Source organism: Lissotriton vulgaris, chromosome 7 (genome assembly GCF_964263255.1).
Source record: "Lissotriton vulgaris chromosome 7, aLisVul1.2, whole genome shotgun sequence".
In the NCBI taxonomy this organism is placed as follows: domain Eukaryota; kingdom Metazoa; phylum Chordata; class Amphibia; order Caudata; family Salamandridae; genus Lissotriton; species Lissotriton vulgaris.
In genome coordinates this window covers 1,679,846,051-1,679,863,172 of record NC_141695.1, presented here as the reverse complement: position 1 = coordinate 1,679,863,172, position 17,122 = coordinate 1,679,846,051, and the positions used below count along the sequence as shown (strand labels likewise).

At 42.0% G+C, this 17,122-nt stretch overlaps 1 protein-coding gene across 2 annotated transcripts in view; it reads left to right on the top strand.

Moving 5' to 3' along the window:
• Positions 1–1,419: 1,419 nt before the first annotated feature.
• Positions 1,420–17,122, top strand: part of ZBTB46 (zinc finger and BTB domain containing 46) — a 288,923-nt gene continuing 273,220 nt past the window's right edge. The window contains exon 1 of one of the 2 annotated variants that reach the window (XM_086932760.1): positions 1,420–1,615. The gene's annotated coding sequence lies outside the window, so the exon portion shown is untranslated. Of the gene's footprint in view, positions 1,616–2,809; positions 2,831–17,122 lie in introns of those variants that run through there. The other variant, XM_086932761.1, reaches the window with a different exon arrangement.

The following is a 17,122-nucleotide window of genomic DNA, read 5'->3' as shown; positions in this document are numbered from 1 at the left end:
CTATTCATTGAGTGTTGGACTCCCCGGTCCAAAGCATCCACCAAATGTTGCTCCATAGAGTCCGGAGCCTCCTCATCATACTCTTCGTCATCCTCATAAAAGTATTCACTCATGATTCACAATAGATGTGAAAGATATGCCCACAAATGAGGAATGCAAATATAAACAAGCCAAAGGCTCAATTAAAGGGGGGTGACAAAAACCCTCACAGCAAGCCAAAGCTGTAGAGACTACAGGTGAAAATATATATAGAGAGTGGAGGGAAGGCTCACTGTCATCAAAAACGCCACCCTAGGCAAAGCCTATGCAAAATTTTACAACCAGCGTCCTTTTTAAGACACCGGCGTCGACAGGGTCAATCCTGCAGGCTCGTGGGCGTGTACGCCGCTGGGGACGACCTTCTGAGAAGCTCCGGTGAGGCAACAACACGGAGCGCCGGAAACACCAAAACGCGCATGCGCGTTAAACCGGCCGCCTGAACAGGAAGGAGAGGAGCTCGCGCGAACAGCGCGAGGCAGCCCCCGACCCCTACAAACCACTCCACAAGCAATTCAAGAACCCAGGCACAAAGCGCCCGACTTCAGGGTGGAGATGCCTCGCACCCAACCGCGCCGCCACCGAAAACACGACGGAATGGCGAAGACAAGCGCATGCAGCGCGACACGCGCGGAAAACAAAGCGGCAGATATGAGAAACAGGCGCCGCTTAAGCAATACAAAGTGCAAGGCAAATAACAACAATAAGGTAAGAAGCACTTAACTGGCTGCGGAGCAGCAAAGAAAGAGGAAGTGGGATTGTCTGTACACCTACTTATACTATCAAGACTCTATGGTTATTACCCAAGTGTTTCTGGGTAATGTAGTTTTTTACTTGGCTGCTGAGCATTTCAATAAAGAAATGAGACTAAGCATAATCGGAGCCTCCTGTCCTGCAATAGAATCACATTTTCTCCAGGGTGTTTTGAGGTACTGCGCATGAGCAGTAGGGTAGGGCGTGACGATCGCTTCATCAACCTCCTGTAGACTTCCAGACGGATAATAATCGAGAGCGAGGCTTGAGTAACACACCAATAAGCCGTTACTTACGTATGTTTAGCCCCGCCCCGTTTATCCTCAGCCCACGTTTTAGACGGCGACGCTCTGTCTCAGACAGAGATCGAGCATGGGCGGAGTTCTGTCTTAATGGGTGACCATGTTAAAATCAGGCAACATGTGAACGCCTCAAAAGTATTATATGGTTAAGACTCGCTGTCAGACTCTCCGTAGAAAGCTTAAGGCATAGTGACGTCTGCCTGACTGTAAGACGGTCGCTTTTGAGGACACCGCCACGACCTGCTCCTGAGCACATGCGCAACGCAAAAGAGCTGTCATGTCTGTGACCTGTCTGTGGCTCGTGTGCTATCTTCTGCGCACGCGCGCTGTCTTCCCCGGTGACGCGCACTGTCTGCACCCCTCCTTTCCACTCGTGGCTGCGCGTTCCCTGCTGGCGTCGGGAGTGCGCGCCGGGGGCTCACGGCCCAGTGGGGACTGGACAGGCTGAGAGGAGCGTTGGCGACTGACGGCCGGGGGGGAGGGAGGTTCGGAGGGGGAACGACGGAATCCATGGGGAGGCGCAGGTGAGAACAGGACTGGAAGAAGACAGATGTTTTTTTTTGTGTTCGGGTACAGAGCTGTGGGAGGAGGTGCAGGTGAGAGGGGATTTTGTTGTAAGGGGTCACCCACGAACGAGAGAGATCCTGTTCTGCCCCCGACTGGCAGAGTTGAGTGTGCAGGTGAGGAGAGGGGAGGGATTGGTGGAGGTTTGGGTGAATGGACTTCCGGTGTGGGTCTGTGTACATGTCTAGGGCTCCATACAGGTGAATACTGCATTGGTGGGCATTGCGAGGATATTAAATAGAATCGTGGGTGCTTTTTAATTAAGGTTCAAAGGGTTCTGTCTAGGGTCCACGGTGGAGCTGTGGGGATTGTGTGGAAGGATTGTTTATTGGTGCTTCAGCATCACATTGCCCTTCCTTGTAGAGAGGCCTGTGTTGGGAAAGTGGTGGTGGTGGTAGCTCCGAAATATGCACTCAACAGCCACCTCTCTCACCCTTCCTCGGAAAAGAGAGATGCCAGTCAGAATTTATTTTGCTGGGTAAGTAGGACCCTGTTAGCATTCTCGGGTTACAGCCCCCCCCCCCCCCCCCACACTTCCCCCAGTTCATGACATCGATTAAGTGTGGCCTGTGGTACATCTGTTATGGGAAGCACCCACCCTGTAGTGCCACTTAACCCAACATTGCTATAAATTAAGGTGCAGGCACTTCAGTCCCGCAGAGCGGCTAGTTTTTTATTATATAATCCTAATTCTAATTCTGGGAGGATACGGCCACCCCCGTTCATAGGCGGGAGTCTGGGATCAGTGTGACAGCCCCACACCTACCAGCAATCCCTTCAGTCCAATGGATTGGAAGAGAGGTGAAGTGTTTCAGCCTCCACCCACACTAACCCATTGGAATAAGTAATTAGCAACCCTTGCTTCCAAGTGGGTGGAGGCGGAGACGGGCTCAAATTCTCTTAGCAGAAAGGCCGAAGGGAAGGGCACAACTCCCTCTTTATGTACTTATCACTTCTCCCAAGATTAGCACACAGGAAAAGAGTGAGCCTTCCTCACCACCATCAATTTAAGGTTAGGAAAGAAGGGGCAGATGGCGGCAGCTATTACTCTTCTAGCGCTTGCTTTCAGTTCAGCCAAGCCCTGGGAAAGAGGTGGGGGCTGCTCTTTACTCCTTGTCTGGCTCAGCCCATGAGACTGGGGCCTAAATGAACCCGAAGCTTATCCACCGCCCTAGGTAAGTACAGAATGGGGGGTGGGGCAGCAGTAGTCTGGCACCCTTCCCAACCCCCAGAGCGATCCGTGACCCCATGGAAGCACTCCCAACCCCCACCTCTCTAGAGCGGGCAGGGCTGAGCTAATAATCCCCAGGCTGTCTCCTGCCTGCAGCCAGCGCACTGTATTTTTCAGCCAGGCCTCTCTTGGGCAAATGTCTCCCCTTGAAGCCAGACACATCTGCCCAGCCTCGCCTCCATTTTAATTAGAGACTGGAATGGGGGTGCTGACCCAGCAGGTCTCTTACTGTGCTCAGTCTGTGAATCCTCCCTTTCCATTCCGTGTGCAGAGAGCATCGCCCCTCCCCACCTGCCGTGGAGCCCCGGCTTGGTTACTGTGCAGCTGGAAAGGTGTGTGTGGCTGGCATTCCCTTTGTCTGTGGTCGCTGACATGGCAACTTCCTTAGCACTACCGCAAATGTCTGATAGCTAAATTTAAAATGTCAAATCTGCCAACTCCGCTAGCTGTCTTCGTAGGGTTTTACAGTTTTTGAAAGGTATATATACTGGAAGTTTGTTTTAGATGTAATGTACGACGTGACCTGTGTGCATATCCGACCGAGTTTGCAGTTTGTGCAGACGTGTTTGACTTTTGAAGGAAACGGTATCCCGTTATTCAGTTGTTTTGGGTTACAGAATATATCACACGTGCATATACCATTGGGTGTGATGATTATTTTTTTTACTTTCACGATAACGTTCCATTTATTTGTTAGTCTGTGTACGTACTTGTAGATATCTCTATGTCTGTGACTCATTACATCCTTTGGATCTGGATTTTTGCTCTGGCGTTTTCTTACGATCCTTCATCATATATATAATTGTACTAAATAGAGTTTGCTCCTTTTGGAGAAGGTCTGTCACCTTACAGCATTTATTTATGTCATGGTCTACCCACCCCCCTTGTGTTTGGTTTACTAACATTTGTTGAAACCACAAAAACAATTTAAAAGTGATCCCCTTAAATCTGGATTTATGATTATTTCTTGATCTCTTCTTGTTGCCTGCAATGGGTATTTTGTTAGGGTTACCGAAGTTCCTATTTGCAGAATTCGAATCTTTTATTATATAGGCGTAATCTTGCGTGTTTCCTTATTATATGCCCTTCACATACTTGACTGTTTTCAAATTTACTATGCGTGCCACGCATTTGACTGGTTTCAATTTGAAACTGGAAATGCTACCTCATGAGTGCCTGTTCTTTGAGAGTACAAGTTGGTGCTGACCATGGGCGTGCTCTTTTCTTGAGTTAATTTTAACTCTGCTTTCCTCTAAAGTTTGCAGTCCAGTTGGGGGATGTTGGCGAGTCCGCCCGCCTCCGAAATTTAAGTCCGACAAAGGTTCAGCTTTCAACATGAAAAATACAGGAAGTTTGCGAGGGAAACTTCGCAGAGTCAATTGCATTTTTCATAGTTATGTGTAGGAAGCTCCGTTTCCTTCTAAACTTGGTGTGTTGATTTAGATCTTCAGTGGTGGGGATTAGCAGAGTCCTTTTTAAAAATTATTTTCTCAAGAAATCGTTAAAGGAGTAAAGTGAACGTGTTTTTATTGAAGTTTAGAAAAGAAGTTACAGGTGCCTCAAGATATAGGACTCGCAGATAAGATTGATGTTAGAAATGCACTTGAACGTTAAGAGCTAATGTACCATGTTATTCAAGCACAGCTTTTACGTGTGTTAAGCACTGGTGAATTGTAGATACATGAAGATGACCTTGCTTTTGCCGACAACTTTAGTAAATAGAGCACCATGTTTAAAGAGTCCTCCTCAAAGCTTCTTGTTCTAAAAAGAGAGGAGGATGAAAAGTGAGGAAAAGAGTGGAGTGAGTGAAGTGCTGCTGAAGATGAAGAATCTTCAAACCAAATATATCTTTCGCTTTTTAATAATTGTCTATCAAGTTATGTCAGTTGTCTGGATGGCTCCAAGAGGACGTGTTATTTTGAGAGGACCCTTAATTGGGAGAGAAAATACATTTTTAATCTGGTTCTTATCATATGTTTATCCCCTTTGATGTCATTCAGTAGCAGCGCTCAAGGAAATTGTCATTACCGTTATTAGGGGTCGGATTATGCCCCTCATACTTTTTTTTTTAGATATGGGCTGCTACCAACCACTTTTGAGATGGTTTCTAGAAACATCTTAAAGGTTGTAGGGAAGCAGGTTTCTTTACTTAAAACCCACATCCCACTCTACGAACTAATGGGTTTAATCAGAATGTTTACAAGAAACAGGTAACGTTTGCATGACAAACACTCTGCACACCCCTCTCTCTTAAGGACCTAGTGCAAGGAATAAATAAGCTTTTTGTCGCCAACTAGCACTGTACAAACCAATCCGATAAATGGTAAACATTTCCAATACTTATTCTCCCCAAGCCGAGATTTTGTAGTGGTTTCCATTATTTGTTGTGTTCAGTCGTTACAGAAATTTTGCACAAATCAAGCTAGTGAACCTCCTTGCATTGAAAATAGATCACACACTATTTTCTTTCTGTGCATTTACTATTTTGCAACAATTTTAAATTAACAGTCGACCCAAGATCACTATTTGATGTCGATGAAGGTTGTACAGAAATAACTAAAGTATTTTTTTTCACCTCATAGTAAGTAATTGGTAGCATGCGTTTGTAATAACAGATCTGCTCGTTTATCTCATACTACCGCCTACAGAGCGTTTTTGAACGTTATAAAATTTGCAACCAAGGCACTTGTACCCAGCATTTTTTTTATAGGGGATACAGTTTTTTGTAGTGTGTACACACTTTTCAGCTCCTTCTTGAATCAATTTGTAATCCATCTCCTTGAACAACTGAGGCAGATTAGTTTTTGCATACAATGATGTGTAGAAAAGGTACACTTAATGACTACAGAAGACTTAGCAAATTCGCAGGATGTGCATATTCACACAATTTCTTCTTGTAAAAATTATGCATATTTTACAAAACTCGTTTTGCTGGTAGTGTGCATGAAATACCATATCTGATGGTATACCTCACCCATGAAAGTCATGCATGATAGTTTCATGAGGGTGGTTCAAATGGGAAAAAAATCTTCTTAGCAGCATGTAGGAGTTTTTGAGTTATGCTCACTCAACCCGCAGTTCAAAAGTAAGCAAACAAGTGCAACCTCCTTTCATGACATGTTGAAAGCGTTGACAAAGTATTATGCAGTTCTTTTTAACTTGAGAGCAAGCACCTAGGACTAGTGGCTGAGAAGAAGAAACAGTAACTGCTTCTGTTGTTCTTACTAGTACCATTGAGTTTGATAACTTGAAACATTTGTTATTCAGCGCCAAGATACCCTTATGTGTGAACATGCACTTTACAAATACATATTATGTGTCTATATTATACATATATAAACACACACGTCATGACATTAAATATAAATGTCACCCAATAATACATTATTTATAGCAACTGTTTTAATAAGCGCTCATTCACACATTTTTTTTACTGTAGATCAGGTGTCAAATTGTCAAATTTGATGTTATTACCACAGTACAATCAACAAAAGAAGGTTTTGGGTCCTGGGAATAATTAATACCATTGTCTTTGGCCCTAGCTGTTCAATCCCTAAAACACCTAATCACAGCTTTTTTGAGACAGGCAGGCAGTTTCATTGTATTCCTGTTTCCTCCTGTCCATTGGTATATAATTTAAAGGACTGGTTCTTTATGTGAAATTTCAATTAGTATTGTATGTAGTAATTTGCTTGTTGGTGTCCTGAACTTTGAGTATCCATTGTGAACATTTTCTACACTTGTATATATTGCGCACATAATTGTCTGTTGTTGATTCGACTGTTTTGACAAATATGCCTTTGAAGACATATGGATAAATCCATCAAATGAACTTAAAAATGAAAATAAATTTTCTTTAAAACAAATTTGTGGTTCACGCAGCACAGATAGGCTGGGTGTGTCCTAAATAATTATAAAGCATTACCACAGTACAGCACAACTAACGTATAAAGAGCACCATTAACTGCAGCAAGGATTTCATCTTGAAATTACTTACCCCAGGAACCAACTCTCACATTTAAAGCAAATACACTTGAAAAATAGCATTGCTTAAAACTTATACGCAGACAATGTAACATTTATTTATTACCATTGCTGATGTGTGGAGGAGGATGTGACCCACTTGAACCTTCACCTTTAAGTCTCCTCACACTCGACAATAGTAGTAAATATGGTCATACACTCTGCACATATATAAAAGACATGAAGCATGGCCCATATACACTGCCAACATCATGTGATAGCGTGTTTGTTGAAAGATAAAACACTTTTCTTTTTATATAAAGGATACAAACAACATAAGTGAGCAAGTACTAATCGTTAATAACAATCTCTTTAACAGTCTTGGGCTTCGCAATAGCGCATCCGGTATAGGACAGTCTTGACAATGATTTATTTGGCTCATTCTAATTTTGATCATCACTCAAAATCACATTTGTGGTTGGTCCAGTCACTGTTTCCAAAGCCCCATCCTCAGCTTTTGTCCTGTACATTCTAATTTTGATCATCACTCAAAATCACATTTGTGGTTGGTCCAGTCACTGTTTCCAAAGCCCCATCCTCAGCTTTTGTCCTGTACATTATCATTTTCAATTTTAATCCGCAAATCCTGGTTGGTGATGCTTACCTTGTACATTTTTGATTTACCCAAAAATTTAGATACCCTTTTGTTAATCCATGTGTCAACACTTTTTGTATTTGTTCCTTCTTTTTTGCCACTGTAATACATGTTTAGAGTGATAACAAGGTAGAACACACTTTTTTTTACACCACCAGGTAAGCGCCTGGCACCGTCAGTTGAGGAGAGACAGGACTGTCTCAACTGTCGGTGGTAGTGTGTTCCCCCCCTACCCCTCCCTGCAGTTGTGAGCGCCACTGTGTAGTTCTTGTTCTGCTGCACTTGCCATTGAAATGCTATTTTTGATTTGCTTATAACTTTGGACCCCTGAATGGATCTGCACCAAACTTGGCACTCCGTTAGCCTAAGCAGCTATTGTATGGCATTCTGGATTTAGTGCAATTCTGTACTGGAGAGAATAAAGTAAAAGAAGAGTGAGGTGGTCCAAAATTGTACTTAGCCATTTTATTTTCTATACAAAAATAAATGTTCACAGCCACAGTAAAAAATAACTAAAGTAAATGTATACCATATTTGGCATGAAAGGAAACCTTTTCTTGGAGACCATGTATTTGTTGTTTTAGTGTAAAACTATTTTTAATTAGTTTTTGAGATGTTTGTATTTAAAAGAGGGTGTGGTAGAAAGGGTTCACACACTTATAGTCTATGTTCTAGCCTGTGAACCCTTTTCATCAGATACTATCTTTACGGTGGGTTATCCGATGAAAGTGGCCGTGCGCTTGCTACTGCCTACTAATTCAGAAACCCTACTGGCTTTAAATCTAAAAATCAAAACAAATACAAACATTGGAGGCAATGTAGATGTAGTTCAATTAAATCCACTAATCAGTCTTCATTTGTATATATATTTTTTCAGTGTTTATTAGAACAAATACGTACCCTTCAGTTTTATAACAAAACACTGACCTATTAAACGCATTAGACAAATGCATATAAAGCATATTCAACAAACCCCAGTAACCCAGATATTTATTTGAAATATGTTGGTCGTCAAAACATGATCTTCAGTGTTTGCACATTGTTAAAATCTACTCTAGCCAGCTTGTTTGTTGTGGTTGTAAGCTGCTCGTTCAGGGCTAGAGTGCAGTGTACCACTTTCTTCCATTTTTAATCTTCTGTGAGTATACAAATTCTCATGCGTTTTCGCAGAACTGTCTGGTAAGCAACAACATTTATTTTCAGAGTACATTCTCATGTCACCTTGTGGGATATGTAGTTCTCATTAGATGATTAGTCTAATCCAGACTATGATTTCATCTAAAGCAAGTGTCCCAACAGGTCTTGTACTCCACAACTCTTCTCTTACCCAGTTCTTTTTAAAGTCAAGGAACACTCAAGATATCGGTCTCTCCCCTCCAAGTGCTTAGGCCCTTAATAGACAAACAGCCGCTAAGGGTTCCAAGTGTCATTTAAATCCAACAAATTCATTGGCTGTCTTGAGACCAAATGCAAAAAACAAATAAAGGCCTCCCATGGGACAAATTACTTTTTCTCCTGTTGTCCATTTCACCTTCAAAGTCTCTGAACTCGGATTGTGTGGGGCACATATCCTGTGTAGTGTAAAAAGCACAACCTGACCACTCCAGAACCATGAAGGGGAATATCCATAGAGACCCTTATAGATAGAAAAACGAAAAAAATGTGTCCATTTTGTGGGCTGTAACTCAAGATCATGGACTTGACATACATAAACAAGAACCCATAGTCTGGTCCTAATAGAGACTGCGGTCATTGGTACTATTTGTTGTCTGCTGAGTTTTTTACCTTGAGAAATAGTCTGCAGATTGTCTATATCTGGGGACCATATAACATTTAAAAAAAACGCTGTGCCCACATAAAATGAGCCACTTATGTGTTCCGTGCATTAAACTGTATTTTAAAGGCATTGTTCGTATTGCAGCTTGACCGAATTTTTTTTTTTATTTTTTTTATTTTTAGTGTTGAGCCTGTGGCCTTTATTGTGAATCTGTTACAAGGGCAGGGCTTTAACTATAGTCTGCGGACTGTTTTACATTTTTATTTTTTAATTAATTTTTTTTAAATTAAGGAACACAAAAAAATTGCACATAATAAAAGACATATTCATAAACATAAATTACGCATGTATCAACATAAATATTTCTTAATGTTAATACAGGTCATATAACATGAAAATAAAAAAAATAAAGTTATTTTATTATAATTTGATAGTATTATTCCAGCCCTCGATTGGCTCCTAAATTCTTTGCTCTCGCATCCTGGCCTTTTTCCCTCTAAATGCATATATTGCCATTTCTTGTTATAGATTCCTAGGTATCGTGTCAGCCATATTTGGAAATTAGGGGGATTTGCCTCCTTCCATCGCGCTGCTAGGATTATTCTGTACACCGCCGTCCCCAGAAAGAGGCATGTTTCCTCCTCCTTACTGTGCATAAGAGTATTGTCATATCCTAGTAGATATAGAGTGGGTGACTCGGCTATCGCATGTCCGAACACTTCTTGCCAACATTTCCCTATCATTTGTCTGAGAGATGTTAATTTGTCACATTCATAGAACATATGTATCGGATGCGCTGGACTAGTACCGCAACGAGGACATTCGGAGTTTGCTCTTTTCCCCCCCAAGAATACAGTTTGGCAGGTGTATAATCTAGATTATATATTGTCTCATACAGCTGGGCCTTTAAGTTAGAGGAAATAAACAATTCGGATAAGAGCTGTAGTGACATGTCAATATCGACATTAGAATTGTTAAGTTTATTTGCCCATGTAGATTCGATATGCTCTATGTCATCCTTCTGACTTTCTAGCAATATATCCTAGAGTGTGCCTATCCTGGATGCTGGTTTCCCTATATAATCTAGTAAGGGGATATTTAACAGAGAGATACTCGAGATTTTTATATTGAGGATAGTTTTACATTTTGAAGGAGCATTCTGAACTTCTTGTTTGGCTAAGTCTTCAGGTAACCTTCTGTCATTAAGAAAGTACATATTCTATAGTAACTTGAGGGACATCAACTGCTTGCTGAGGAGCAGGGTACCCATACAGACTACAAAAGTTGTTGCTACTTAGCCAGAATAACAATCCCTGAGGTAGTTGCCAAGGAGGCTCCTGGAACTTCACATGCTTAGGAAGAGTATTTTTTCTTCCTAGGGAAGAGTGGAGAAACACACCAAAGAAAGTATTTTTTTTCACTCATCTACTGGGGTAGAGGAATGCTCAGAATGCCACCTGTAAGTTTAGCGAACAAAAACTTAGCATGGTAACGAGGAGAGGACAGTTCTTCTTTGGAACAACCATTCAACAACACCTCTGATCGAAGCATTAAAAAAATAATCGGAGTTTGCCATAGAAGCAGAAATGATACAGGACCGCAACATTCAGAGATGATCCACAATGTTTCAGAGGAGGTAATGCAGTAAACAAAAAAAAATAATACCCACCAAGGAGAAGAATCTCAGTATTGACAATGCAGCACAAGCTGTATCTCCTGCTGCCCGCCATGCTCAATACATAACTTTGCCAAGGGTTCCAGAAAAGTATGCTGTCTAGTAAAGAGCAACATCTAACTGCTGGGTTGAGTTAAGGGGCGAATTTCAGGTTTTTTTTCAGGTTTGTGTTTGCAGGACCGTAACTAACCTTTAATTGTGTGTGCCCCCCGCCTCCTGGTCAGTGAATAAATATATACAGAGAATACATATTGGGTAACTGTAGTATGGGCATGTATTGTAATCTAGGGATTCTGGTGACCTCATAAACCCCGATGCCGAAAGCGAAGTGATCATTAAGTCATGTGAATCCCAGGATGTTTAATATGGCCCAATATTGCTGTTATTGGTTATGTATTGTTATATGGCAGGATTTATTAATGGATTTGAGTACTCTGTGGAAGTCTTGGACAATGTGAGTGTCCTCTTCGGTTTTATTTTTAGTAATCCTTGTTTGCCTGCGACTGCTGATACATCTGTCAATTGTTTTGAGAGCTTAGGACCTTCTTCCGACCACCATACTTGTGGTGGTGCACCACTGGCAGTGGACCATATACTGGATTACAACTCTCTAAGTCATTTTGGCGGTGGACCATCGGCTGCCCCAGGGAACCGCCTTTCCCTGGCGGTGGTGCGCGGTGGGGCCATGCAATATGCTGAGCAGGACTGGCACAGTCCTGCCTAGCATTTTATGAGTTTCACCACTGCCAGCCTTTTCATAGGCGTGAGTCCTCCATGAAAAGGCTGGTGGTGGGGAAACAAAGGGGGTCATACAGGGCCCCCATGCATCCCCTCCATGGGGATGCATTCAGGGGGGCACAACATTTGCCCCCTATTTGCTTGCCCCCCGGGTTTCAGCACAGCATGGAATTCAGTTCATGCCGTACTGGAATATTTTTCCCAATCCCATTGCAGTGGCTCTTTTTCCGGCACTGCCGTGGGAAAGGCTAAAAGACAGACCCCCGGCACGAGTTTAACTTGTGATCAGATAGGCGGTCTTTGCCTGGTTTTGGAGCTGCGCCGACGGAGAGCCGGCGCAACAGAGGCAAAGTCGGAATCTGCCCCTTCGTTTTTTGTTAAAATAGACAATGTGCTAATATTTAAAATGTATTTTCGTGCAACAAGTATTACTTTAATTTAAACTTTATATGTAAAGCTGTGTTGTAAGACTATTAAAAATGACATGCTTTTTTCTTTTTTAAGTATATTGACATAAAGTAGATTTAACAAGACTGAACATGAGAATATAAAGTGCAGTGTGGGGCAGATTTTTTCCTTATTTTGCTCACAGGGTTTTGGGTTTATAATGTTTTCAAAGACTGGAGAGTAATTCTTAGTTAGGTGTTTGCGTCACGGTTTGACCGGCAAAGGTGAGCTTGTCAGGTGTGCCGGTAAATACTCTGGGAGCATCACTGTCGTTTGATTTTTATACCAGCATTGAAAGAAAGAAAAGAACTGCTGTGGTAAGCTTTCATTTATCTTCATTTCTTTAGCAAAGCTACATTTCCTTCAAATGAAGTCAGCCCTGTGGATTGCTGTAAATAATTCACAGTAAAGACTTCTTACAGTGGAATATATGCTCTGAAACCACTGGCAAACATTCAATATGTAGGCTTACCAATGTATTTATAATCCTGTCCTGCATGCATAGCCAACATTCCTTTACAGTGCGGAAAACACGTGGGCAAATGTGGGTCTTAAGCAAGATTACGCTTGTGTAATAAAGTTTGAGTGTCAAAAAGAGGAGTATGATGGAATTTTTACATCCATTTGATCTACCCTTTGTCACGATTCAATTAAAAAAGCAAAATGTCCCTACTAGACGAACAGTCAGTATTCTAATATATTTAATTAGCACTAAGCATTTGGAAAAACAACCGTTGGTTACTAGGCCAATTTGTAATTGTCATAATGTATTGTGCATAACTGGTGTGTTAAGAGTCAATGCATGGCAAGGATAGAAAGAGAAGTTTAAAGATTAAGAGAAAGTAGTGATCACCTTAAAGAAGCAAAACCATATGAGTCTTTCACAGTAATCTTTGGTAGAGAGTGCAAGGGACAGTGGGGAGTAACCACATATGCTCCCTAATCAACCTGTAGTATGTCTGTCCGTTCCGTCAATGCTTTCTCCTTACAGTGATCCTGCCTGTCAGTGTTGCTGCCTTGTATTACTTTCAATCCTATATTTTAATCTGGTAGGTTTTCCTCGTTTCATTTAACTGTCGACTTTCTTTTTGTAGTTACTAGGCCAAAGGATGATAGTACTTAAATATTTCAAACTTTCTTATTGTACCCAGAAGTCTTGGTATTTATTTCCTTTACCTTGTACGAAATACCGGCTTAGTTTCAGTGGGTTTCAAACCTCTGACCGTAAGGTATTTACCTATCTTAGCTATAATGTATAGGTCTGCTGGGCTATCTTCCTTCTATTTGCGGGGCAATTTATTTTCCAGCTCCTTTAACACCATGCTGATCGTCAAAATGTGTTGCTTGAATTAGCAGCCACGCTTTAAGTTCTCGAAAGTCTTCGCTGCCTACTAAACTCCCTTTAAGGTGTATGAACAGAGGATATCATGGTGTTTTACGTCTTGTATGCGGCATTACAGTTAATGTCCACTTTAATGGTGTAATTAGCTCCGCTCACTGTCACCACAGTTAGTTGATAGGGTTATGCTGGGATCTTTTGTTATTCATAATATATCCATCAGTGAACAAGAATGTCATTGAAGTCCTCACCTCGTTTTTTACCGCGCTATTGATGCTAATGGTTTTGTTTCCGGCACATGTTTTCTTTTATCTTTTAACCCGTGATTTTATTTCTGTTCAACTTAGTTCAAATATTAGCGACTTATTTCTAAAAAAAAAAAAAAAAAAAAAAATATATAGGCTGAATTATCTTCTTTTCTCGGCCAAGTAGCACTTTCTCCTGCCGTCCTCCATTAAAGCCCTACTTGACCGGACGTAATAGTGGTAAAAAAATAAAGCCAGCAACGAAAAAACAGAAAAAGTATAACTGAAGAAGGAAAAGAAGAACTAGTGATATTATATAACGATAGTGAAGGTTATACCTTGTTACGCATTCATGTGCAAAAAATACAAATAGGCAGAATTGACATAATCATGATATTGGTTTTGTCCCTGTTACAAGGTCTGACAAGCTACTTTTTTTGACTCTGAAAGGCAAGTGATTGTAGTATGGCTTTAGAATTGTTTCTTGCGTTCACGGACCAACAACAGACCTGTTGGAAAAAATGGGAAGTAAAGGGGGTTGTGGTGTATGCTATTTATGAGATAGAGGAAGTAGTCTCAGTTTAGTTTTGTATTCGCACCCCAGAAGGTCGAGGTTCCCAGAGTGAGATAATGTGCTTTTTGTGAGGTTTCTTGTCTCCCCCCCCCCCCCCCCCCCCCCCCAACTCCCCCTTGGAGGTTTAACATGGTTATGGCTCAGTCGTGTTTGCGTACTTTGTTAGGTCTCGCCTATTCTATCCCTTAGGGATTGAATAGGCGAGATTATAGTAAACGGTCCATAAAGTCTACCTAGCTACAAATCGCGTACAGTTCATGTGAGCCAGGCGCGTGCACATAATCGCCAGCCACATCACCATTTGTCTGTGCCTTGGCATCAGACTTCAAAGGCTGCCGCTCCCCCGCATCAGACTTGAAAGGAATGCACGCCCCCGCCACAGCAATGCCGAGAGCTTTTTTTTTTTTTTAAAGCAGTGCTTCTGCTTTTCCTGCATTCCTTTGTGGCCATCTGCTTTTCCTGCCTCTCACACCTGCCCCTCCCTATCCCCCACCACAGAGCAGCCTCAGGCTCAAAGTACGTCGTGCGCTGTGCTCGTACCCAGCAGACGTTTTGTGTATTCCAGATAAACAGACACATGGTTTACTGGGCTGTTTTGTGAGACCCTTCTCCTGGCGACAGATTTCCTACTGGCTTTGTTTTCACCCTCTCACCTACCGTTAATCTTTCCCTTTGTCGTGCATATTTTATGTTTCCTCGTTTCTCTCTTAAAACGCCACTATATCTTTTTCACCCTCCTATTGAAGCCCTGCTCCCGCGATACTGATTTTCCGTCTCCTTCTTCTTCTTCCACCTTTTCCTCTTTTTCGCCCGTCTCTTTTTTCCCCTGCTTTCCGTCTCTCTCAGCCTTCTCATATGTGCACATTTTCTGATAGTGACTATGAGGAGGCTGCATGTTCTTTCTAGTAGCCTGTGTTGTTTGTGCATCAGTAATGTTTGTCCATTATGGCTCCTCGCTGTGCGAGTCAGTGATGCACATTATTTGGGACGTCATGGGTTCTGCATTGTCAATGCGTGTCCCGCCTGCCTGCATTGCTGTGCCTTGGAGATGTGCATTTTCATCAGCCGCCTGATGGTGGGTAGTATAGAAATGTGTTATTTGTTTCTGGCAGCGTGACCTTTGATGTGTGCGATCATTGGATGCCGGTTACATCGCAGACAGTATATTGGAGACCTATGATCTCCGGCAGCGCGAACTTGCACCAGAGATGGGTGCGCTGCGCTGTAACAGATGGTGTGCAGTGTTTTATTTGTATTCTCTCTAGCATGTCATGTGTACAGATGACTTGTGACGTCACTCTTGACTTGAGCACCGCCAGAATATTGTTGTGTACTTCAAGCAGCGGCACATCAATTCTTTTTTACCATGCCGTCCCTGGTGCAGATTGCAGCTCACACACCTTCACCCCCCCTCACGCACCTTCACCCCCCCTCACGCACCTTCACCCCCCCTCACGCACCTTCACCCCCCCTCACGCACCTTCACCCCCCCTCACGCCCCTTCACCCCCCTCACACACCTTCACCCTCACACACCTTCACCCTCACACACCTTCACCCTCACACACCTTCACCCTCACACACCTTCACCCTCACACACACCCCCCACCCTCACACCCCCCACACCCCCCCTGACCCTCACACCCCCTGACCCTCACACCCCCTGACCCTCACACCCCCTGACCCCCACACCCCAACAAAACATAGCATAACGTAACAAAACATAGCATAACGTAACAAAACATAACAAAACATAGCACGACGTAACAAAACATAGCACAACGTAACAAAACATAGCATAACGTAACAAAGCATAGCATAGCATAGCATAACAAAACACAACAAAACATAGCATAAAGTAACAAAACATAGCATAACAAAACACAACAAAACATAGCATAACAAATCAAATCATAGGATAGCAAAGGATAGCATAACAAAACATAGGATAGCATAGCACACAGCATCACTCAGCACTACCACAGCATCACTAGGGAGCACCAGAACATCACTCGTGGGCACCACAACATCACTATGTGCTACCACAGCATTACTGAACGCCACAACATCACTCAGCGACACCACAGCATCAATCTGTGCAACCATTCAACAACAACTGGTTCAAATATGTTCTCTCAATGTTTGAAGCTTTATTACAATTGCAACAAAAAGATGTTAAAATTTCCCTTCTGTTCTTGGATTTTCGTCACAATAAAATACACTGAACATAATCTTCACAAAAGTTATTTACAAAAGTTTAAGCTATTGCCATTATAAATTACAATCATTTTATTTAAGTATTCATTATTAAAAATTAAAAACCATTGTTATTTGTAATATCAATACATGTAAGTCACGTAAATACAACACATATTGCATTACAAATGCTATAGGTGTCACATTTTCAAAAGTTATAACTATTAGCATTGTAAATGACAAAGCTATTAATTTCGCTATTTTCAAAAACAAAACATAAATAAAAAATTGTCATTTACAATACCAATAGCTCAAACTTTCCTAATGCGAGACCTATTGCATTTCAAATGCTTGTTTTTTTCTTGTTGGCTGCTCAGTGACTGTTTCTTTCTGCCTCCAACCAGTTATGGCGTTCCCTTTTCTATCACGTCCATGTTGGAGGGTTATCTGGCTTCTATTTTTGTACCAATGGCCTTTTGTCGAAGAAAAGTGCCAGGTTTACGAACTTAATTTTGAAACTGCTTTTCTTGCTATGAGAGAATAAGCTCAGGTTAGGTGGACAGGGATCCATCCAGCTGTATGGTGATGGGTTTTACCATTGATTTTATAACTTGTTTCCAGAAACACT